The sequence below is a fragment of the Balaenoptera borealis genome, assembly GCF_965194805.1.
Source record: "Balaenoptera borealis genome assembly, chromosome: 6".
Taxonomy (NCBI): Eukaryota; Metazoa; Chordata; class Mammalia; order Artiodactyla; family Balaenopteridae; genus Balaenoptera; species Balaenoptera borealis.
In genome coordinates this window covers 73744807-73769949 of record NC_138863.1, presented here as the reverse complement: position 1 = coordinate 73769949, position 25143 = coordinate 73744807, and the positions used below count along the sequence as shown (strand labels likewise).

Here is a 25143-nt window from a genome sequence, read left to right as displayed (position 1 = left end):
GGCCACGATAGTGAAGAGGCCCGCACACCGCAATGAAGAGTGGCCCCCGCTTGCCGCAACTAGAGAAAGCCCTCGCACAGAAAAGAAGACCCAACACAGCCATAAATAAATAAATAAAAAAGATTACTATAAAAAATTAGAATAATTAATGTTAATTAGGTTGATTAACAGGAAAAAAAAAAAAAAGAGTTCTGCAGCAAATCCAAGCACCAGGGCAAGCAGCCCTTCTGCTTGGGCCACAAAACCCTGCAGGTCCTGTAGTATTAGCTATATCAATGGCAGGAAAAGATGCAATGTGGCAGCAGGGCTTATGGCAAGCCCCAGTGGGAAAATAACAGTGCAGACTCCTGAGATTCTGGCACGAGGAGAATTATATACTTTAAAAAAAATCCCAGCTTCTGCATGCTATTGGGCATTGATGCAGAGGGAATGCCCGATCATGAGACACCAAATGGCTATGCCTCCAGAACTGCCCATTAAGAGCTGGGTTGACCTAGAGCCCTCAAGTCATAGCCAGGTTCGCTTAAGGGTCCATAAGTCAAACCACTTGAGCCCTGTAGCAGTTTGTTGGAAGATGAGCATGAGTCCCAAGCATGAGAAGGACTAGAGAGCAAAAACAAGCTGCATAAGCATGTAGCCCAGACTCCCATGGCCTTCACCACTGTGCACCAGCACCTCTCCCTCACCTCACTCTGATCATATCGGGAATCCCTTATCACCTGCTGATGGGAGAGCAAAAACTCCAAGCTTGGTTTACAAATAGAACAGCTTAGTATGTGGGTGCTTAAAAATGGGAGCAGCTGCACTGCAGCCTCATTCTGAAGTGGCTTTGAAAGACAGTAGTGAGGGAAAATTCTGCTAATGGGCAGAGTTTTGGGTAATGCACCTGTTTATCCACTTTATGTGAAAGAGGTGGCCTGAGATTACACTATATTCAGACTCATGGGCAGGTGCCCATGAAAGACTAAGATTGAAAGAATGGAACAAAGAGGCGGATGAACATATGAGAGTGGGAACAACGTGTGAAAATCTTTATATTGTATGTTAAAGCCCACGAGAGAGCATCAGAGAGAGCATCAACTATGGAGGAGGGTCTAAATAGCTGAATAGACAAGATTATTCCACCAGGCCTGTTACCAGCTACTTCAGTGCTAGCTCAGTGGATACATGAATATCGTGGCCATGATAAGGAGAGAGGAACGCTGTGAATGGGTCCAACAGCATGGGCTCCCACTTAGCAAGGCTGGTTTAATTGCAGCTGCCGTCAAATGCACAACGTGCCAGCAGCAGACACCAAGGCTGAGTACCTGATATAAAGCTCTTCCTCAAGACGGCCACTGGTGTCAAGATAACTACATTGAGTCTCTTCTATCCTGGAAAGGCCAGAGGCTTCTTCAAACAAGAATAAACACATATTCTGGGAATGGGTTTGCTTTTCCTGCCTACAAGTCTTCAGCCACCATAACCATCCAAGAACTTTTAGGATATTTTTTCTCTGGGGAAAAATCCTGTATAACATTGTGTCAGAGAGGGGACCCCACTTGACTGCAAAGGAGGTATGGGAGTGGGTCTATGACTACTGGATCCACTGGTCATATCACACACCATACCGCTCAGAAGCTACCTGCCTGATGGAGCACTGAAAGGACCTGCTGAGGACACAGTTAAAATGCTAGCTTAGAGGCAACCCTTCACAGGAAAAGCCATCCATCTTCCAGAAGATTGAATCAAAAAATTTATATAACACTGTATCCCTAAGTAAGATTAATACATAGGTCTAGGAATCAAGGGATGGAAGCAGGAATGATTCCAATTATCATCTCACCCAAGGACCCACTGAGGACTTTGTCCTTTCTGTCCCCACAATTCTAGACTCTGTAGGGTTAGAGTTTCTGGTTTCCAAAGGAGGCACACTTTTCCTGGGGGATCCAGCAAGTGTCCCATTGAAATATAGACTACCACCACCACCTAGGCACTTCAGGGTCCTTGTGTCCAGGGACTGGCAGACAAGGAGAGGAGTTACCATCTTGGCAGGGACCCTGCCAGGACCCTGGACCCTGATTATCAGGAGGCAGCAGAGCTGCTCTTACACTACGGGGGCAGTGATAAGTATGTATGACATCCAGATAATATTCTTGAGTGCTTCATTCTATCCCTTTGCGCAACTGTAATGATAAAGGGACACGTCAGCAACCCTGGCCTCAGGAAAGCATCGTGTCCAGGGCTCATACCCCTCAGATATGAGGTTCTGGGTAACTCCATCAGATAAGTCACCACAACCAGCAGAAGTTGTGCTGAGGTAGAAGTAATCTAGAATGGATATTAGAGGAGAAAGATGATAAGTATCAGTTATGGTCCTAAGACCAGCTCTAGTGGTAGGGGCTGTAATTTGTCCCACTGACTTTTCCCTTCTAAGTTTCTTTTGGGAAGAGAGGTACATCAGAATCCTGGAAGAACAGCTCTCCAAATCTATATGTATATACCTGAAGAAATGTACCTGAGTGGCACATAGCATGGACTGTAATGGATATGGACATGAGCTACAAGGATCCCTCAGCTCCTTCAGAGTTAATCCCAGCTGCAGACAATTGCCTTGCTCAGGAACACATCCTGTTCAGGGTAGCCTACATCCAATGATTTGTCACGTGGTGGTACAAAAGCCTAGCCATTTGGGGTTACTGTGGGACAACTGTGATTGTCTATATTCCAGAGCACCCAGTGAGGCTATTAAGATTTTGCCAGAATTACATTGTAGTTCAGCTTCTTCCTCTGCCAATCCTACTTCCTTCCCCTTCTTTCCAAGAGTGTTGATTTCTAATAGCTGATTCACATTAAACTCTATCTCAAGGTGTGCTTCTAGAGAACTCAACCTATAATATCTATAATACCACCCTTAACCCCCTGCTCTGAAAATGTGAGGAGGGTATCCATCCAGTGTGGAATGGAGAATAAGAGCTAATCAGGGTGAGGAAACCGTATATGTGGAAGAAAGAATGACAGCAGAGTTGGGAGATTTACTATACAGGAAAATTAATCAAGCAAGTAAATATTTCAAAGGTAGTGGAAGCCAGTTTTTCCCTTCCTGGAGAAGGGAAGTATAAACACAGAAAAAGACAAAATTAGAATAAACTCTTGATCTTGGGTTATTGGAGGCGTTGGTGTGAACTCTTGGTTTTTAATAGATTTAGACAGAGATAGAAATAAAAAATAGATGCATCTCTGTGTGTCCACTGAAAGGGACTGGGAACAGTGGCATACAAATAGCAAGGAGCACATTTAGCACTCACATGTGGCTTTTTTTTTTTTTAACTTTTGGGTTTATTTTATTTATTTATTTATTTATTTATGGCTGTGTTGGGTCTTTGTTTCTGTGCGAGGGCTTTCTCTAGTTGTGGCAAGTGGGGGCCACTCTTCACCGCGGTGCGTGGGCCTCTCACCATCGCGGCCTCTCCTGTTGCGGAGCACAGGCTCCAGACGCGCAGGCTCAGTAATTGTGGCTCACGGGCCTAGTTGCTCTGTGGCATGTGGGATCTTCCCAGACCAGGGCTCGAACCCATGTCCCCTGCATTGGCAGGCGGATTCTCAACCACTGCGCCACCAGGGAAGCCCCCAACATGTGGCTTTTAAATACCATTTTCCACTCAAAAAGAACTAGGATTCATTGAAGCAGTGGCTGATTCCAGGGCTGGGGCAGGAAAAGTACAGGATGATCATAAAACATCTTGTTCTAGAAAGCATGTGTTTGTTAAGAACTGTGAAGGGTCAGAGAGTTGACCCTACTTGCAAACTAACAAGTTAGCCTGCCATGGTTTCATCAATGCTCACAGAAAGTTCTTTATACCTAACAGCAAGCAGCATGAACTTCATACTTGTGCCAGTGCTCCTGACCTCCCAACCCCTGTAGGGCCTGACACAGGAGGCAGTGAGTCTGTGTCACAGCTGAGGAACCCTGAGTTTAGGGAACCTGAACTTTTATAACAGGCAGTATGCAACCTGACTGACCTTTGTGCTGGAAGGAGACGTTATTTTGATAACACTAGATGGTAAGCAAGCTGACCTCTGCTCTGGAGGAAGTTACTCTACCTACCTTCCAAGGTCTTTGCTATATAAACATCCTTGAAAAGATGATCCACAACAAAAGCACAGTTAGAGTTTCTGCTCACAAGATGTACAGAAATATGAAAGACCCATGGAAGATTATCTTCCAACTATGCTCAAAGAATGATAAAGACATATCAAAAGGAGGTTTCTCAATAAGCTAAAAATAGAACTACCATATGACCCAGCAATTCCACTCCTGGGTATATATCCACAAAAAAACAAAAACACTAATTTGAAAAGATACATGCACCCCAATGTTCATAGCAGTGCTATTTACAAGAGTCAAGACATGGAAGAAACCTAAGTGTCCTTATACAGTTAAATGGATATAAAATAAATAAGTAAATAAATCTTTTTTATATATAAAAAAGAATGAAATTTTGCCATTGGCAGCATCATGGATGGACTTGGAGGGCATTATACTAAGTGAAATAAGTCAGACAGAAAAAGACAAATACTGTACGGTATCACTTATATGTGGAATCTAAAAAATACAACAGACTAGTGAATATAACAAAAAAGAAGCAGACTCACAGATATAGAAAACAAACCAGTGCTTACCAGTGGAGAAGGGTGGGAGGGGCAAGATGGGGGTGGGGGATTGGGAGGTACAAACTATTGGCTGTAAGATAGGCTCAAGGATGTCCTTTTTTTTTTTTTTTAAATTTATTTTTTATTTTTATTTTTGGCTGCGTTGGGTCTACGTTGCCGTGCGCGGGCTTTCTCTGGTTGCGGCGAGCGTGGGCTACTCTTTGTTGTGGTGTGCGGGCTTCTCATTGTGGTGGCTTCTCTTGTTGCGGAGCATGGGCTCTATGGCACGCAGGCTTCAGTAGTTGTGGCACGCAGGCTCAGTAGTTGTGGCTCACGGGCTCTAGAGCGCGCGGGCTTAGTTGAGTTGTGGCTCAATAGTTGTGGTGCATGGGCTTAGTTGCTCCGTGGCATGTGGGATCTTCCCAGGCCAGGGCTCGAACCCATGTCCCATGCATTGGCAGGTGGATTCTTAACCACTGTGCCACCAGGGAAGCCCCTCAAGGATGTGTTGTACAACATGGGGAATGTAATCAATATTTTGTAGTAACTGTAAATGGAAAGTAACCTTTCAAAACTGTATAAAAAAATAAAAAATAAAGAGCAGACCAAAAAAAAAAAAAAAACAGGGACACAGAAACCAGCTTGAAGGGATGTTCACTGGCTAAATTAGGAAAAAATCTGAGCATGAGAATAATTTATGCACATAAAGGACTCTAATCCATTGAATAAAATAGAAAACTATGACTCCACATATGTGTAAGTAAATAGCCTCTCTTTCTCTCCCTCTTTTTCTTTACTTGCCCCTCCCTCATTCTTGTTCTGTGGGATTGAACTCCTTAATAATATAGTAGCACATAAACCTTCCCCTCAGACTCTATTTTGGGGGAAACCCATGCTATAATGATATCCATTGTCCCATTTTCCCCTGAGCTTGCTGTATTTTCATTTTGATTTGTAGTTGATCTTTATCTACTAGATATACTAGATATTAATTTCTTATAATCTTTAGACTTCCTACTTGGTCATCTATGTACTAACTTGTCCAAGGTATTCTTTGTTCAATAGAAAGCCTCAAATTAAATATAATCAAAATCATTTCCTTTTTTTGCTTTATGATTTGTGCTTCTGAAGTTTTGTATAAGCAATCCGTCCTCATACCTAAGCCACAAAGATGCTCTCTTATGTTTTACTCTATTAATTTATAGTTATACCTTTCATATTTATTCTTAAATCTATCTGGACTCCATCCTTTTTGTTGTGTCATGTAAAGATCCAGTTTTATTTGTGTGCCTATTGCCAGTTGTTCTTTAGTGTCTACTGAGTTCCCACATCAATATGTCCCTGGCACTCACTTCTGCTCCTTTTTGTCTCTGTTTGTTCTTGAACGAAACCACCATTACTGTGGCGGTGGCTCTGTACTGTGTCACATTAGCTACGCCTGAAGTACATTTCCTATAATTCTTTTTTCTGTATGGTTCTGACTTAGTGTTGGCCACGAGAGACATTTTGTGTGATATTTGAAAAGTAAAAAATGAAAGGGCAGCTTTTCTTTTTTTTTCTTTCTTTTTAATGCTCTGAAGGTCAATGGGACAGTGACATCTTGCACATGCTGTCACTCATCTGCTAGCTCACCTTGTTAAATCAACCCAGACATCAGCTCCTCCAGCTCCTGTCACATCTTCTCCAAGTTCTGCCCCAAGTGCATGGTCAACTCCATGGTGAAATGTGCTACCTTCTTCTGCTGATCACTCACAGCATTGAGATTGAAGGTGATGAGAGACAGATGTTGGTTCTCCTTTGTCCTGTGGGTCTCAGTGTGTCCTCACCGGTTCCAGTTTGTCTGCTCTCATCCACATCTAGCTTTCCTTTTCAAATACTGGTTGATCTGACCGGTAAAGACTTCAGGCTCAACACCAGATGCAGACGCAACAGCTGTATAGAGTCTTCTACCAGCTCCCATAATTGCATGGAGTCTAACACTATGATAAATCATTATTCTATACCACTAGCAGAGTTTCTGCATTTCTTTTCCATTCCTCACTCATGTAAATATCATCCTGTTCTTTATTATTATTGTTTTAAAATTATAAAGTTTTATTCTATTTTTACAAAGGCAATATAGGTATCTGAGGACATTACTTTTCCATATAAGCTTAAGAGTATAAATTTTCTCACAAAATCTAACTGGAGTTTTGATGAACTGCATTAAATTTGTTGGTTAATTGGGGGAGACACTGCATCTTTAAAATATAAAGTTTGAGAGCATGAAGTCTTTTCATGTATTAAAGTCATATCTATGCCCTTTATTAAGATTTTAAAATTTCTTCAATGGATGTCTTGTGTATTCTTGGTCAACTGGTTAATTTTAACAAAATATCTTGATTTCTTTTAAGATAATTTCTTTTTGTTGCAAAAAGGAATGGAATTATTTTAAAAATATTTTTAATTTAGTTACTGAGAGTAAAGGGAATCGATTTTTAGTACAGTCATGTTTCTGTCAACCTTGTTAAAATTCCTTATTAGTTCTGATAGTTTGCTGATTCTGTGTTGTGAGTATGTGCGTGTGTATGTGTGTTTTAAGTAGATGATCACATCATCTACAAAAATGACAGATTTTTTTTTTTTCTTCTTGGAAATCCTTTATCTCTTATCTTTTTGTTATTGTTGTTCTTTTTAGAGCTAGCTAGTACCTGCAGTACAATGTGAAAGAATAATGGTGATAGCCTGCCTTATATTATGTACCTTTGGGAACTGTTTTGTAAGACAGGTATTACTAGAGTTTCAGTGAAGTTGGCATGACTAGGGTCCAACCTGCAAGGCAGGCTCTCACCACTACAGTTTAACATAACTGTATGCTATGCTCTTTCAAGTCTCACATCTTTGAACACATTGTGTTTTCTGTCTAGAATTCCTGTTCACTTTTCTTGATTTGACAGATATGGACTCACCTTCAAGACTCAGCTGAGATGCAAATTCCCAGTTTGGACTAAATGCCCATAATATCATGTACCTCTATCTTAGTACTTAGTTATTTAGGGATATGTCTTCCCTCCTAGACTGCAGCTATTTAATGTCAGGGATTTATATTACTAATCTTTGTACTCCTCATGTTAAGTCCAGTACCTGGAACAGAGTAGTTACTCATTTAATGTATTTTGAATACATATGAATTGAACTGAATCAAATAAAAGAATCAGAGTTGGTATGAAACATCTTTAAATTACCCAGCTTATCCTGGAATCAGGACCAGGGGAGGGAGGTTTAAAAAGGAAATGGTAACACAAATGTCCACCATTTAGAGAATAACTACATAAGTAATGGCATATTCATACTATGGAATACTCTGCAATAGTTTTAAAAAGAGATGACTCTATATGTACTAAGATAGAAACAAAAATCTATGAAGTATATTAAGATTTTTTAAAAAGAACATTGAGATTGAGGCTAATATATAAAATAAGTATTAGTATACCTTTATTGTAAGTCTGTGCACGTGTACACTTGTATGTGTATATGTACGCACGTGTGTGTGTTTAATTATGTGACAGACTCTGATGTTTGCCTACCCATTGGCTCTTCTACCTTCTCTTTTGCAGTAATATGTCTAATCCCAGGACAAGAATTATGATTGGTTTATCTAGAGATTTAAAGCAATCCCTATCAAATTACCCATGACATTTTTCACAGAACTAGAACAAATAATCCCCAAATTTATATGAAACCATAAAAGACCCAGAATTGCCAAAGCGATCCTGAGGAAAAAGAACAAAGCTGGAGGCAGAACCCTCTCAGACTTCAGACAATACTACAAAGCTACAGTAATCAAAACAGTGTGGTACTGGCACAAAAACAGATATATGGATCAAAGGAACAGAATAGAGAACCCAGAAATAAACCCACACACCTATGGTCAATTAATCTTTGACAAAGGAAGCAAGAATATACAAAGGAGAAAAGACAGTCTCTTCAGCAAGTGGTGTTGGTAAACTTGGACAGCTGCATGTAAATCAGTGAAGTTAGAACACTCCCTCACACCTGACACAAAATAAACCTAAAATGGCTTAAGGACTTAAATATGAGACATGACACCATAAAACTCCTAGAAGAGAACATAGGCAAAACATTCTCTGACGTAAATCATAGCAACATTTTCTTAGATTAGTCTCCCAAGGCAATAGAAATAAAAGCAAAAATAAACAAATGGGACCTAATCAAACTTATAAGCTTTTGCACAGCAAAAGAAACCATAAACGAAACGAAAAGACAACCTACATACTGGGAGAAAATATTTGCAAATGATGCAACTGACAAGGGCTTAATTTCTGAAACATACAGACAGCTTATACAACTCAATAACAAAAAAACCAAATAACCCAATCAAAAAATGGGCAGAAGACCTAAATAGACATTTCTCCAAAGAAGACATACAGATGGCCAATAGGCACATGACAAGATGCTCAACGTTGTTAATTAATAGAGAAATGCAAATCAAAACTACAATGATGTATCATCACCCAGAGGTCAGAATGGCCACCATTAAAAAGTCTACAGGTAATAAATGCTGGAGAGGGTGTGGAGAAATAGGAAACCTCCTACATTGTTCGTGGGAATGTAAATCAGTGCAGCTACTATGGACAATGGTATGGAGGTTCCTTAAAAAACTAAAAATAGAGCTACCATATGATCCAGCAATCCCACTCCTGGGCACATATCCTGAGAAAATTCTAATTCAGAAAGACACATGCACCCCCACGTTCATAGCAGCACTGTTCACAATAGCTAAGACATGGAAACAACCTAAATGTCCATCAGCAGACGAATAGATAAAGAAGATGTGGTGTATATATACAATGGGATATTACTCAACCATAAAAAAGAATGAAATAATGCCATTTGTAGCAACATGGATGGACCTAGAGATTATCATACTAAATGAAGTCTGAAAGAGGAAGACAAATATCATATGATACCACTTATACATGGAATCTAAACTATGATACAAATGAACTTATTTACAAAACAGAAACAGACTCACAGACATAGAAAACAAACTTATGGTTACCAAAGGGGCAGGGTGGGGGGAGGGATAAATTAGGAGTTTGGGATTAACAGATACAAACTATTATATATAAAATAGATAAACAAGGTCCTACTGTATAGCACAGGGAACTATATTCAATATCCTATAATAAACCATAATGGAAAAGAATATGAAAAATAAAATATATATATATATATCTGAATCACTTTGCTGTACACCAGCAACTAACACAACATTGTAAGTTAACTATACTTCAATTTAAAAAAAAAGAATTATGATTGGTTTAAGCCATTATGGCAATCCCATTTCTCTCTCTCTGATTGGTCTAAGGGCATGTCACTAAGTTCTGCTCTGTTGAGAACTTTAGGAAAAGACTATCCTCTCAGATAAGAGAAAGGCATGAAAAGAAAGTCTCCTTTTGCTCACTCCTATTTCCTTCCTGTTTAGGTACTGGTCAAACCTGTTATATGAGATTTTGTGCTTGGTGTTCCAGCAGTCTCTATATGACCACAATGGGGGACTTCGTCAACATGCTGAGGATGGCCCAGAAGAAAGATTGGGAAAGCCTGGACCCCTGACTACAGCATGAGCTTTCAGAACAACTGGGGATCACCTACCTCCAGATTGCTGTCAATTGAGGAGGAATAGTCCTAATGGTTAAGTCACCATTTGTTGAGTTTTCTGTCATTTACAGCCAAAATGATCCCATTTGCTAAAGTGTCAGTATAGTTTCATAGCAATACTATTTGAGCACTCCCCTTTACATTCTTAATTACAAAATGTAAAAAATATATATTCTTTTTTTTTTTGGCTACACCATGCCCAGCATGCAGGATCTTAGTACCCTGACCAGGGATCGAACTGGTGCCCCTTGCAGTGGAAACTTGGAGTCTTAACCACGGGACCACCAGGGAGGTCCAATATATATATTCTTCTTCTTTTCCATTCTATACTTTTCTGCCTTGTATTTCACCCCTATACCCTTCACGAGTTTTTGTACTTTAGTTCTGGACTATTTTCAGAGGCAAAAGAGGAAAGAGTCCACAATGCCAAAACCCTGTTAGATTCCCAGTAGAACCAGATCCATCTCATTTCCCTTTATCCTTCACCTAAAATAGCTTTATGGGCTCCACTAATACCTGGGATATTATAATCTTCTAGTGGGTATTTATAAAGCACAAATAAGCACAGATATGAAACTATGATGAACTGGAGTCTGGGGAGTTTTAGACACTTGCCCAAGACTTAGGCTAGTCCAAGTGTCACACTGTGTTTGAAATTTCTCATCTGATTTTGCTAATTCTCTTAAACAAAATGTGTCTGGTAGAGCCAAGTGGAAAGATTCCAGTAAAAGAGGGAAGAAACCTTCATGTACCCAGTAAGAGAGATGAGGGTGAACTAGTGGGGGCTGGTGATGAAGGAACGGGGGACTGGGTGTAATTGGTTAATGACAGCATTTTAAAGCCGTGATAAGAGGTGAATATCAACTCCCCTTACTGTATTACAGAAGTCTGCCTAGAATGTCAGGGAGCTTGATCCCCACCTTGTCAATTAATATTTCTGTGACCTAGAGATTTTCCTTTTTTTTCACTCTCCTCACTTACTTAGAAAAAGAAAAGGGTCAACAGGAGGTGTTCATATGGAAGTGACAGCCACCTTTTTAAAGTTATTAAGCTCAAAGAGGAGAGAGCTCTTCCTGAACATACATAGATATTCTTATCTTCTTCTCTATCCCCCCCCCCAACATTTTTTTCCCAACATATGAAACATATACTAGTGGATTAAAATTTATTTAGCCTCAGGAGTATGAAAATTTGGATTTGCATCCTAGCTCTTAACACTCACTACTTTCTACATGACCTTAGCCAAGTCACACTTCTCCTATCATTCTGTCTCTAAGTCAGTAGGTCGTCCTTGTGTTCCCCCTTCAAAGGAAAGATGCCCCACTTCAAGAGAAGTAAAGCCAAATTCTTGGAAAGATGATTTCACACCATCTCCAGCAGGTACCAGGAATGGGGGCAGTTGGTAGAGGGGCAGGAACTTCTGTGATCTGAGTCAAACAGCCATAGGGTATAAACTCACATACTTAAAATCTACAAGCAGGAAATCCTTGCTGAGCGTCAAGTTTTCCAAACAACCAGGAGTTTTGTCTTTAGACATTTTCTTGTCATCTTACTAAGAAATACTAAATGCTACTTAACAATTACTTAAAGATATGGAATTACCATTAAAATGAGTAATTCTTAACTCTCTCAAAGCCCAACTCCCCTTTTGATGATAGATATATTATAAGACCTGCTTACAATTCTGAGATTAAATTACTAGATTAAATTAATAATTAAATTAATATAACTTACATATAAACATAATTTCAAAAAAGAAACACAATGCCTAATTGTAATATAAAGGAGTAATAAATGCAAAGTTGTTTATAATAAAATAATATGTATTTCAATCTGAAAATGTCTAGGTGTGACTGGTAGACATAATAACACAGTCAGATGCTTGTACCTATATGTAGAATCAGTATAAATGAGAATGCTATAAATGCAGACTGATACAGGTGTGTTATAATGGAAACTCAAAAACCATATGCAGCATTGCTACTCGTAAGGTTGAATAACTTGTGGTAAATTTCTAACAAAATATTCCTAGAAAGTTTGGATCTATTAAGCATGTGCAGAAAATATTTGGTATTTGTTTGTAAAATGGAGTTAGGTTCTAAGTTCAGATAATTAAAAACTCCATTTTTACCTAAATGTATGTCTTTGTGGGTGTCGAAAAGTACGCAGGATATGGGACAATTCTCACTGCATGAGCCTGTCCCATGTATTTTAAGAAATATTGTATTCCAAGTATCAACCCATTAAATGGTAGTAGCCCCCAGTTATTGTAACACTATAGAAACCTTCCCACAAATGTTTAAAATGCTCTCAAATAATAATATAATATGTATTGACAAATTCTGCTATATGCAGTGCCTGGCACTCAGTATGTGTTTAATACATGCTTATTGATTGGATGGATGAATGAATGTATAAGTATTGTATCTCTAAAAATGACTAACTTTTGATGGCAAGTAACAGAAAACCCAACTAACTAATTGTAGTTTAGACAAATTAGGGTTTATAACATTTTTTTAACTAAGACGTTTAGAGTAATACATCCAGGGTTGGTGCCACAGCTCATGATGTTGTTATTGTTTATGGTTCCTATTTTCCTTCCATTTTGCCATTCTTCGCAAATTTGTTATTTTATCACTTCATGAATTAAAAATCATGGCAGCATCTCTGGGTCTTACATCTGTATTCAAAGCAGAAGGAAGAAGGAAGGATCACTGTCAGCAGACTTCCTCTTCTATCTTATTGGCCAGAACTTACTGGCTGCAAGGGAAACTGTGATCCTCCCACTGAAAGCAATAATACTGCCATAGAACACGTAAAAAACAAATGAAGAAACAAACAAACAAAAACGTTCAAACACATCACTGAGCTGCCAAGAAAGCAAAGATTCTAAGACAAAAATTGAAGTGAACATTGAACTCCTAGGAGGTGAGGAAACACCAGGGATGGCTTCTGCCATAGGCACATGTTTCAAATTCTGGTGATATTGATATTTCATTTTTAATGGTTTCACAGGAAGTAGGGATTGGGGACAGATGATAAAGCTTAAGGCCTGCCCAATGTATGGAGTCTAATAGTAGAGCCCGATGTATGGAGTCTAATAAAATCTTGTATGTCTATACAATGAAATATTATTCAGCCATAAAAAAGAAATGTGCTGATACATGCCACAACATGGATGGACGTTGAAAACACTATGCTACATGAAAGAGGTCAGACACAAAACTCACATAATGTATGATATTATTTATATGGTATATGTCCAGAATAGGCAAATCCATACAAACAGAAATTAGATGAGTTGTTGTCAGGGGTTGGGTGAGGGGGAAGTGGGGAGTGACTGCCAATGGGTATAAGGTTTCTTTTTGGAGTAATGAAAATGTTCTGGAATTGGACAGAGGTGATGACTGCATAAGTACACTAAAAACCACTGAACTGTACACTTACATAGGTAGAATATGTGGTATGTGAGTTACATCTCAATCATGTTGTTATAAAAACAGAACCAAAAACAGACAAACAAAACATATGTAAAGATCACCACCATTGCCACCGTCCCAAGATTACCACTGCCAGCCTCTTGGTGTACAGACTTCCAAACTCATTTCTGTGCATCATATGTACTTATTTAAAGAATAAAAACTGAGGGCTTCCCTGGTGGCGCAGTGGTTGAGAATCTGCCTGCCAATGCAGGGGACACGGGATCGAGCCCTGGTCTGGGAAGATCCCACATGCCATGGAGCAACTGGGCCCGTGAGCCACAACTACTGAGCCTGCGCATCTGGAGCCTGTGCTCCGCAACAAGAGAGGCCGCGATAGTGAGAGGCCCATGCACCGCGGTGAAGAGTGGCCCCCGCTTGCCGCAACTGGAGAAAGCCCTCACACAGAAACGAAGACCCAACACAGCCAAAAATAAATAAATTAAGAAAGAAAGAAAAGAAAAAAAGAATAAAAACTGGATCATACCATTCAAAAAGTACTTTTAACTATCACACATATAACTTTAAAATTATAAAGTAATATCAGATTGGAGTGTGCTTGTCTTGTACCTGATCTTAGGGGGGAAACTTCTCATCTTTCATCATTAAGTATTATGTTAGCTGTGGGGTTTTGTTGAGTGGTTGTTGGTTGGTTGGTTTGTTAGTTTGTTTTTTATCATGAAAGGCTGTTGGATTTTGTCAAATGCTTTTTCTGCATCTATTGACATGATCATGTGGGTTTTTTCCCTTTATCCTATTAATTTGGTATATTAAGCTGATTTTCATATGTTGCACCAAGTATAAATCCCACTTGGCAATGTTATAAAATTCTTTTATATGTTTTGCTGGATTTAGTTTGTATGTATTTGGTTGAGGAGTTCTGTTTCTATATTTATAAGGATATTGGTCTGTAGTTTTCTTTTCTTGTGATGTCTTTGTCTTGCTTTGATACCAGGACACACTGTCCTCAAAAAATGAATTAGAAACTGTTCCCTCTTATTATCTGTAAAAGTTTATGAAGAATTGGTGTTAATTCTTCTTTAAATGTTTGGTAGAATTCACCAGTGAGGCCATACAGTCCTGGGCTTTTCTTTGCTGGAACTTTTTTGATTACGAACTTAAGCTATTTATTTGTTATATATCTTTTCAGATTTTTCTATTTCTTCGTTAATCAACTTTGGTAGTTTCTGTTTCTAGGAATTTATCCATTTCATCTAGATTATCTTCTTTGCTGTCTTAGTCATCTCAGGCTGCCATAAAAAATAACATAGACTGGGTAGCTTAAACAGTAGAAATATATTTTTCACAGTTCTGGAGGTTGGGAAGTCCAAGACCAAGGTGCCAGCCAATTTGATCTGGTTCCTGGTGAAAGCTCTCTTCCAAGTTGACAGACAACCACATTTTCACTATGTCCTCACATGGCCTTTCCTTGCATGCACCAGGGGTGGGAGTGGGGGAGGAGTAGAAGGGAGGGAAGGAGGGAGGGAGGGAAGGAAGAAAGGAGGGAGGGAGGGAGGGAGAGAGAGCTTTCTCTTCTTCTAAAGCCACTAGTCTCATCATGAGAGCCCCACCCTCATGATTTAGTCTATCCCTAATTACTTCCCAAAGGCCCTATCTCCAAACACCATCACACTGGGTGTTAGGACTTCAATATATGAATTTTGAGGAATACAAACATTCAGTCCATAACACCTTATAATCTTTCTGTGTATGTGAGGTTGGTAGTAATATCCCTTCTTTTATTGCTGATTTTAGTAATTTTAGTCTTTTCTTAGTCTCTTTTTTTGCTTAATTAGGCCAGCTAAAGATTTGTCAATTTTGTGATCATTTCAATGAACCAACTTCTGGTTTTGTTGACTTTATTGTTTTTCTATTCTTTACCTCACTTATTTTCACTGCAACCTATATTATTTTCTTCTTCCTGCTTGCTTTAGATTTAGTTTGCTCTTGTTTTTCACATTCCTTAAGGTGGAGTGTTAGGTTATTGATTTGCAGTCTTTCTTCTTTTAAAATATAGGCAAATACAGCTATAAATTTCCCTCTAGGCACTATTTTCATTGCATCCCATAATATTTGGTATGTTGTGTTTTCATTTTCATTCATCTCAAAGTATTTTCTAGTTTCCTTTGTTATTTCCTTTTTGACCCTCTGATTATTTATGATTGGGTTTAATTTCCATGTATTTGTGAATGTGCCAAACTTCCTTGTTATTAATTCTTAATTTCATTCCACTGTGGTTGGAGAGCACATACTTCATATGATTTCAATCTTTTTTTTTTTTTTTAATTTTTTATTTATTATTTATTTATTATGTTTATTTTTGGCTGTGTCGGGTCTTCGTTTCTGTGTGAGGGCTTTCTCCAGTTGTGGCGAGTGGGGGCCACTCTTCATCGCGGTGCGCAGGCCTCTCACTATCGCGGCCTCTCTTGTTGCGGAGCAGAGGCTCCAGACGCTCAGGCTCAATAGTTGTGGCTCACGGGCCCAGCTGCTCCGCGGCATGTGGGATCTTCCCAGACCAGGGCTCGAACCCGTGTCCCCTGCATTGGCAGGCAGATTCTCAACCACTGCGCCACCAGGGAAGCCCTGATTTCAATCTTTTAAAATTTATTTATATTTGTTTTATGGCCTAACATATAGTCTATCCTGGTAAATGTTCCACGTGTGTACTTGAGAAGAATGTGTATTCTGTAGCTGTTGAATGAAGTGTTCTATAGGTCTCTGTTAATATAATTATAATGCTGTTCAAGTCTTCTATCTGCTTGATGATTTTCTGTCTAGGTGTTCTACCCATTATTGAAAGTGAGATGTAGAAATCTCCAGCTGTTATTACTGAATTGCCCATTTTCCCCTTCAATTCTGTTAGTTTTTGATTCCTGAGTTTGGGGTTGTCAGGTGTAAATATGTTTATAATTGTTTTATCTTCTTGATGGATTAACTCTGTTATTATCAAATGTTCTTTTTAGTCTGTAGTAATAATTTCTGTCCTAAAGTCTACTTTGTCTGATATTTGTATAGCCATTCTAGGTCTTTCAGTTATTGTTCACCTAGTATGTTATTTCCCGTACTTCAACTTCTTTGTGTCTCTGAATCTAAAGTGTGCCTCTTATAGGCAGCATATAGTTGGATTTTGTATTTTTAATCCATTCTGCTAATCTCTGCATTTCAATTCAATCCCTTCTCATTTAATGAAATTACTGATAAAGTCATGTTATATTTGCTATTTTCTACTTGTTTTCCATATGCCTTATGTGTTTTGGGGGGCTTCCATCCTCTATTGCTGACTACTTTTGTGTTAAAAGGGTATTTTCTATTTTATTCCCCTTATTGATTCTCTTACTATGTTTTTTGAGTTATTTCCTTAGAAGTTGCTATAAGGATTACAATAACTTAATTTATAAGAATCTAGTTCAGATTAATACCAATTTAATTACAATTGTATACAAAAACTTTGCTCTTACATGGCTTTATCTTCTCTCTCCCTTCATTTGTGCTGTCATTGTCATGCAAATTACACCTTTATAGATTGTGTGCCCAACAACAAAGAAAAAAAAATAAAGAATGCTTTAGAAATCTGTCATTCTTGCACAGGGGCCATGCTAGTCTTCTCTGTATTGTTCCAATTTCAGTATATATGCTGTCAAATTGAGCACAACACGATGGAATATTGCCATTAAAAACTACTCTGGCCTCAGTGTAGAAAATGAATTAAAGAGGAGGCCAGGGGCTTCCCTGGTGGCGCAGTGGTTGAGAATCTGCCTGCCAATGCAGGGGACACGGGTTCGAGCCCTGGTCTGGGAAGATCCCACATGCCACGGAGCGGCTAGGCCCGTGAGCCACACCTACTGAGCCTGCGCGTCTGGAGGCTGTGCTCTGCAACAAGAGAGGCCGCGATAGTGAGAGGCCCGCGCACCGTGATGAGGAGTGGCCCCCACTTGCCGCAACTAGAGAGAAAAGCCCTCGCACAGAAACGAAGACCCAACACAGCCATAAATAAATTAATTAATTAAATAAAAAAAAAAAAAAAAAAGAGGAGGCCAATCTGACGTGAGAAGCCTAGATAAAAGATGCTGAAATATATCAGGTAAAAGATGATAGTGGTCTGAACTAGAGTTCAGTACTACAGTACTGGAGAAGAGATGCAGGCAACTTAACAAATTTGAAAGATATTAAAGAGATAATATTAACTACCTTTCGTGACTTGATATAGGGTTGAGCAAAAGAAAGGAGTCAAAATGATTAATTCTCTGCATTATGTAACTGAGGGAATTATGGTGCTATTCACAGAGAGAGATTACACTGAAATTGAAGCTTTGGGAGAAAATATGATGAGCTCAATTTTGGACATTTTGAATTTGTGATTATTATAAGATACTTAAATGGAAATAGGAAATGTTCAGTGAAGATGGGATATCTAGGTTGGAACTTAAGTGAGCAACAGGGGCTATGAGTAAAGACTCGAGAATAATTAATCTGTATATAGTAATGGAAGTCTTGAGAGTTTATTAGAATGTCCAATAAGATAAATAGAAAAATATAAAGTGATAACAGAAGAGGACCAAGGATGGAATCCTAAGGAATAATATTTTGATTGTGAGGAAAAGAAGAGGATTCTTCACAAGAAGGTGAGAGTGGCTCCAGAGGTACCAAGAAAACCAGGAGAGTGGGCTGTCATGGAAGTTGAAAGAACGAAATATTGCAATAATTGAGATGCCACATAAAATAAAAACCATATTATTTTCACTGTAATTAGCAATAAGGAAGACCATTAATAACAGTTGTATATTAAAGTTGGCTGCAAATTCTTTCCTATTCCTCCCACAAGAGGTGAAGTCTATTTCCCTCCCCTTGACTCTGGACTGAATTGTGTTTGCATTGACCAATAAAATGTGGCAGAAGTGAGATTTTTAACTTCTGAGACTGGGCAGCTTCTACTTTCACAGGCTTGAAACACCCCCCCTAAAAACCCAGCGTTCATGCTGTGGGAACCCCACATATGGAGGTGCCATGAGGAGAAGGACTCATGCTCCCAGCCAAGTGCCAACACCTCCCACCAGCCCTGTGAACGAGCCATAGTAGAGGCTCTAGTCCAGTCAAGCCTCCAGATGACCACAGCTCCAGACAACACACTGCAGGACAGAATTATCCACTTGTGCTTAGTCAATCTGCAGAGTCATGAAAGACGATAAATGGTGGCTGCTGGTTTTTTTTTTTTTTGAACAAATAGAAAATTTTCATTTTCAGTCACAAAGCCACAACAGACATAAAAATGATACAGACAACAAGTGCTACGGTCATTCAAAGAAGGCATAGAATAGATACAACAAGGATCTCCTCTATGGCACCGGGAACTATACTCAATATTTTGTAATAACTTATAAGGGAAAAGAATGTGAAAAAGGAATCACTGTGCTGTACACCTGAAAGTAACACGACATTTTAAATCAACTATACTTCAATTAAAAAACAAACAAACAGACAACAACAACAACAAAAAAAAACCAAAGAGGTCATAGAAGTTCTTATGAGAGTCCATAAGAGAAGCCAAATGAGGACGGGAGAGATGGCTTTTGAATCAATTCAGAGGAGAAGTCACAGAGAAACTAGTCTTTGACCTGAACTTGAGTTTCCATTAAGATTGCAGCGCAGGGATATTACAGATGAAGGTAATCACATAAACTTATTATACTCGAACTTGCAGAGGTTATGAATGTTGTTCAAGATCCCAAAGCAAGTGCACTGTGGAATCAGAATTTTAAGTGATGCCTAATGAACTAAAAACAAACAAACAATAAAACAAGCCCTTGGGCTTCCCCGGTGGCGCAGTGGTTGAGAATCTGCCTGCCAATGCAGGGGACATGGGTTCGAGCCCTGGTCTGGGAAGATCCCACATGCCGCGGAGCAACTAGGCTCGTGAGCCACAACTACTGAGCCTGTGCGTCTGGAGCTTGTGCTCCGCTACAAGAGAGGCCACGACAGTGAGAGGCCCGCGCACCGCAATAAAGAGTGGCCCCCGCTCGCCGCAACTAGAGAAAGCCCTCGCACAGAAACGAAGACCCAACACAGACAAAAATAAATAAATAAATAAATAAAAATTAAAACAAACAAAAAAAAGCCCTTCCTGTGATACCACGTTGCCTTTGAAGTCGTTTTTTTGGTGGGTTGGTAGAAACTGGTTCCAGTGTTTCTTGTAGGAATGACTACTTCTGTCCCCCCGCGGCCTCCCACCCCCGAGTTGATCCTCAAAGTTTCCATTAGAATGGACTTGCTAAAATGCAGACATACAAGTATTCATGACGCCTGTGTCCAATCATTTCTCCTGCCATTGCCTACTTCACTTCTGGATTATATGAACAATTCACTGTCTTCAATTATGATTTTCCCTCCTCCAAGAATTCCTTTCTCCCTATGGGGCACCTGGGAAACCCACTTCATTTTTCAAAACTCAATTTACATATTATGCCTTTTGTGCAGTCTTCTTTTTAGTTTTGTGATCCTTTTTGCTACCCTTGCCCTTCTGCATGCCTGACAGTTGCACTTGCTATACTGTATTGTAATTGTATTTTTTACATATCTCTGTCTTCTCCTGGGCAACATTCATTGGGGCCAGGGACTACCTTTTTTCATCTACTGATGTTGCCTTAGCATGTTACTTGTTGTGAAGTAGTTAGTTATAAAAATGAGATTTGAGTAAATTAAAAATTGTTATGTACATATTACTTATTATCACTTTACAGATACAACAGGAAAAAATATTAATATTGGTGCTGAAAGTTCACTTCTAGTAAATGGTGGTGGTACTTGACTCCACTTATAATATTTTTCCCACTATTTTATATCTTTCTACCTGATATCTCTTCTTTATTTCCATCTATGTTTCTTTATTACTAAACCAAGAAAAACAGGTATGAGGGTAGGGCTAGGCCATACTTGGCTGGAATAGTAAAGGAATTGTGTGGGTTTTTGGTGGGAAAATCCTGAAGCATACAGGTCTGCATCTTCCTTTGGAGGCATGTGGAGGGGTCTGCTTCTAAAGAGTTTTTTGTTTGTTTGTTTTTGTTTACCATTTTTTTAAGTTTTATTTTAGTACTCTCCATTTTTCATCTTTCCTTCTCTCCTTTTCTTCTCATCCCATCCCTCTCTGCCTGCCTCCCTCCATTCCTTCTTTCCATTCACCATCCATCTGCTGAGCATCTACTGAGTGCTTGGAACTATTACCCATACTGGGAATGCAGTGATGAACAGGACAAATAATATCTGTGCTCTTAAGGAGTTGATATTCCAGTGTGGGGCTGGTAGTCATAGACAATAAAAGAAAAATAAAGAAGAATGTATCAGGTGGCTAGCAAGTGCTGTGATCAGAGTGATAGGCTGTGACTTTGTAGTAGAATTCTTATGGCCACCGTGTAAGTTGGTATTCTCATTTTATATTTGAATAAACAAAAGCATAGAGAATTTAAGAAACCCATTCATTGTTACTTAAGGAATCTAGGATTACCAGTTTAGGTCTGTTGGACTTTATAACTCATTTTTGCTCTTAACTACTGTGCTATACTATCTGTCATATGTTTACAGTGCAATCTTTTCTTAAATTTTAAAAAGTAGACCTCGGGTGGCTGCTGTTTTAAATGACTAAGTTTTTGGTCTGTCTGTTACTCAGTTGATAACCTATTTTATGACCATCCTGTAACATCTTTAAGAGATGATGTCCTGTTGGAGCACTGCAGGTGTAAACTGCCGTGGGCTGAAGAGTGACTTGAAGGGTAGGAACTGGAGACAACTAAGTTGATTGTGAAAGAAAGAAGCTAGTTAGAGTGTTATATGTAAGACAGTCAATATCTGATAGAGGTGTTATGTTAGTTTTTTTACTATGAACAATTTAAATGGTATTTAAGAAGGTGCTAGTATAAGCAGAAAATATTGACGATACAGAAGAGAGATGAGTTCATTGATGGAGGGAAGTTCCTGAAGAGGTGGGAGAAAATGCTATTCAGGCTCCCCCAGAAAGAGTCTGATTGGTCTCATTAGGTGTGATCCAGCAGAGAGGTCCTGATGGGGGGACTCTCATATCCTGAGTCCTTGGCAGTTATCCTATGGATAGCTGCTTTTGGCTCAGGCACTAATCATCTTTCTAAATAATTATGGCTAGGGTCTTAGGTTGTATTAGTTAGGATTTGGGAGGCTGGTGCTACAGGTAACAGAAGATATGTTTCTAAGAGGCTGAAACATAAATCTGAAGTTTGAGGGGTGGTTAATTCAGAGCTCCACAGCATCATCAAGATCCCAGGTCCTTTCCATCATTCTACTCTGTCATCCTCAGACTTCTGTCTTACTCTCTTAGGGTGGCTCCTGTAATTGTCTCAAGATCAATGCTGCAGTCCAAGGGGTCATATTCAAAAGGTCATATCAAGGGACAGAAATGGGAGGTTTCTCCTTGCATGTCCCTTTCCCAGAAGTCCCACAGCAGACTTCTCTAATGGTTAGAATCTCATCATAAGCTCAGTCAATAGCAAGGGTGATTTTAGGTAGGTTGTTTAACCTTTCTGAGCTTCAGTCTTCTCATCTGTAAAATGGGTAGCATAGTACCTACCTCAAGATTATAATAAGGAATAAAAGAGAATATTCTATTAAGTGCATACACAGCGCTTGACTCACAGAGCCTCTTTTCATCTACTCTACCCTCCACACCGTGTTTAGAGTTCATTTTCTAAGAAGCAAACTTGAGGTTCTTCTCCCATTTTTAAATGGGAGACCACAATCGGCCTAAAATAAACTTGATTCATCTTCTGGTGCTGGGGACTACTTTCCTGAAAGCACTCAGAAGAGAGAAAAAAATATTTAGATGTCTGTTATAAAGGAAAAAGCATGCATGGGAAACTAACAGTATCTACTACATAGGACCACCCATGTGTAAGAAACTGATCTGGTTGCTTTGACTCTGGGGATGTGAGGATTCCTGTGTGCTGGGCAGGAACCAAGGTGTCAGAGTGTTCTGTCTCAGGTAAAGGGGAATCCAGTGCCCAGGGTGGGAATCCAGGCATAGACAGAGTACAGGTGCTGATGTATGTGTTTGGGTGGTAAAGTGGGTGAACATTCAGAGTGATTTACTCTTATCCCAACTATATCCCTCATAGAATGGCCCTGGGCTCCACCACAGCCCTGAGTCTGAGCCAGAATAATAAATCATAAAGTTCCTTGAGCTCCAAAAGAGAGTGCTAACATGAACACTGAATAGTATTTGCGTTATAATGTTACTCAGTAAAAAAATATATACCATGCATTATTTTCAAATGCAGTATGCTTTCTCCAGAAACAATTATATTTCCTTTCTAGACTCTCTTTTTGCTTATCGCAATAGACACAGTGCCATCTACCGAAAATAAAGCACCAATAACCATGGTACCCCCAGGGATTCCCAGGAGAGCCTCCCTCTCTGTGGGCTCCCTGCCTCACCCACCTCCCAGATGGACCGGAGGGAGTAGGCGGGATCCACAGGCTGTTCTCCTGTCACAAACTGTAACGCATCTGCTCCCTGGTGCTCTCCGCGAGCAGCAAGAGTAAGACGGCCCTGCAGTGACCTAAGGAGCTTGGCCAGAGATTTAAAATGGCTGTGAAAGCTCTTTTAGGCTGTCCTTTTGCCTTCAACGGGGTGTACACTTCAACTGTCCTACATAGGCAAGGCACGTTTTTATATTAAAACGTAAAAGGATTATTGACGTGTCATCCTTTAAGTAATTATGATGTTTCTTTCCATGTAATCATGTAGCGATGTATTAAATTTCTTTTATCTTTCTGTGAGATTTTTAGTAGGTAGAAGAGCTAAGAGGTTAATACCAGAATCCTGGAACATTATCAAGACTGCTATGTCTCTGGGACTTGTGGATAACCTAGGTTGCTCATGAAGTTCATGTATGCCAAATTCCACAGTCTAGTTAAGTGTGTCCTCTCCAGGTCACAGTGTCTCTTGGTTTCATAAATGGAGAAACAAGAGGAAGATTGTTGCTGACATTTAGTCACCACAGTCAGCAATAAAACAGAAAACTGAAGCTCTTTAAAATATGCAGCCTCCTGCAGGATGTACTCAACTCCTGCCCTCTCCACCTCTCATTTTACCATTCTTCCTCCCGAGGAATCTTGGCTCCGTCTGGCGGGTAGCCCTTCAGGGACCATTTATAATTTAAAGCTCTGGTTTGAATTGATTCTGATCTGGCTTTTGGTAGTCAGGCCTGGCTTCCCTTCCATTTGCCTCTCCAAATCTGGCCCCATTTTCTCTAACGCATTTGCTGCTCATTCTTTCTGCTTTCTTTTTATTAGATTTTCCAAAGCAAAATTTCCCACAGTTAAGTTTGTGGTCTGGTAATTTATCATGAATATTCTTGAAATTGCCTCATTAAAAGGGGCATTTGAAGCTGAAACCTAGGCATCTGTTACCACGGTAACCAACAACAACTATTTAGAACCGCCTGCTTAAACCAAAGAGGTAAGGGTCGCTGTTGGCAGGAGAATATTGAAGGCAGGCAACAAGAGACTATTGGGGGGAGTAAAAGGCCCATAGAGCCTGATGTGGAATTCTCAACCTTGAGTTGGATAGCCTTCTATGTTGGTGCCATGCTCCTGAATTCTCTACATGTTCTTGAGCCAGTCATTCACCTGTCTGTGCCTCAAGTTATCAATTTAAAAAATGGGCAAAACATTCCCTATGTCACCAGGGTATATGAATGTCAGTGAGGCGATAAAAGTGAAACGTTTTTGTACACAGGGTGCTGCACCCATGCAGACTAAAATCCGTGCTCTGAGTCTACAGCTGTTCTCTAGAACCCCTTCTGGTTGCCATCAGTCAACCTTCTCTCTCAAAGAAAAGACAATTCCTTCAATAGAGAGTAGTGTCAAACTAACCTTATTGATTGCCTTTCCAAGCCAGGATTCTCTGGGAGTTCCATTATCCACTGGGCCTGTAAAAGTGAACACTGGCAGTTAGGCATGTCTTGAAGTGCTACAAAGATGGTTATTAAAAAAAAACCGTATTTGATAAATAATGAAGGTTACAAGAAGTGCAAATTACCTTCCTTCACCTTCTTTTCTTTGTCTTTCCAGCTGCAATTTTGGATAGAATGTTAAAGAGATAATCATGAGTGGCAAGCTTTTTATTAAAAAAAAAAAGAAATGTCAAGTCCGGCAATGTACATGGGAATGGCAGGAAAGATGTATACACACAAAAGTGTGCATATACGTGGCAGTACTTTGTATGTGTCAAACTACATATTTTGTTAGTATTGCTTCCCTGGTAGAAATATAATGCATTGAATCAATAGGCTTAAACAAACATGACGAGAGAAAAACACATCTTGGTGAGCAAAGCATGAAGGGATAT

General features: G+C 39.5%; 1 long non-coding RNA gene across 1 annotated transcript in view; it reads left to right on the top strand.

The window, feature by feature from the left end:
• The window catches only part of LOC309630295, a 29089-nt gene extending 4413 nt beyond the window's left edge, over window positions 1-24676 (top strand). The window contains exons 2-3 of the long non-coding RNA XR_014245580.1: window positions 172-17491; window positions 17809-24676. This is a non-coding gene — a long non-coding RNA (uncharacterized lncRNA). The remainder of the gene's footprint in view (window positions 1-171; window positions 17492-17808) is intronic.
• The last annotated feature ends 467 nt before the right edge of the window (window positions 24677-25143 follow it).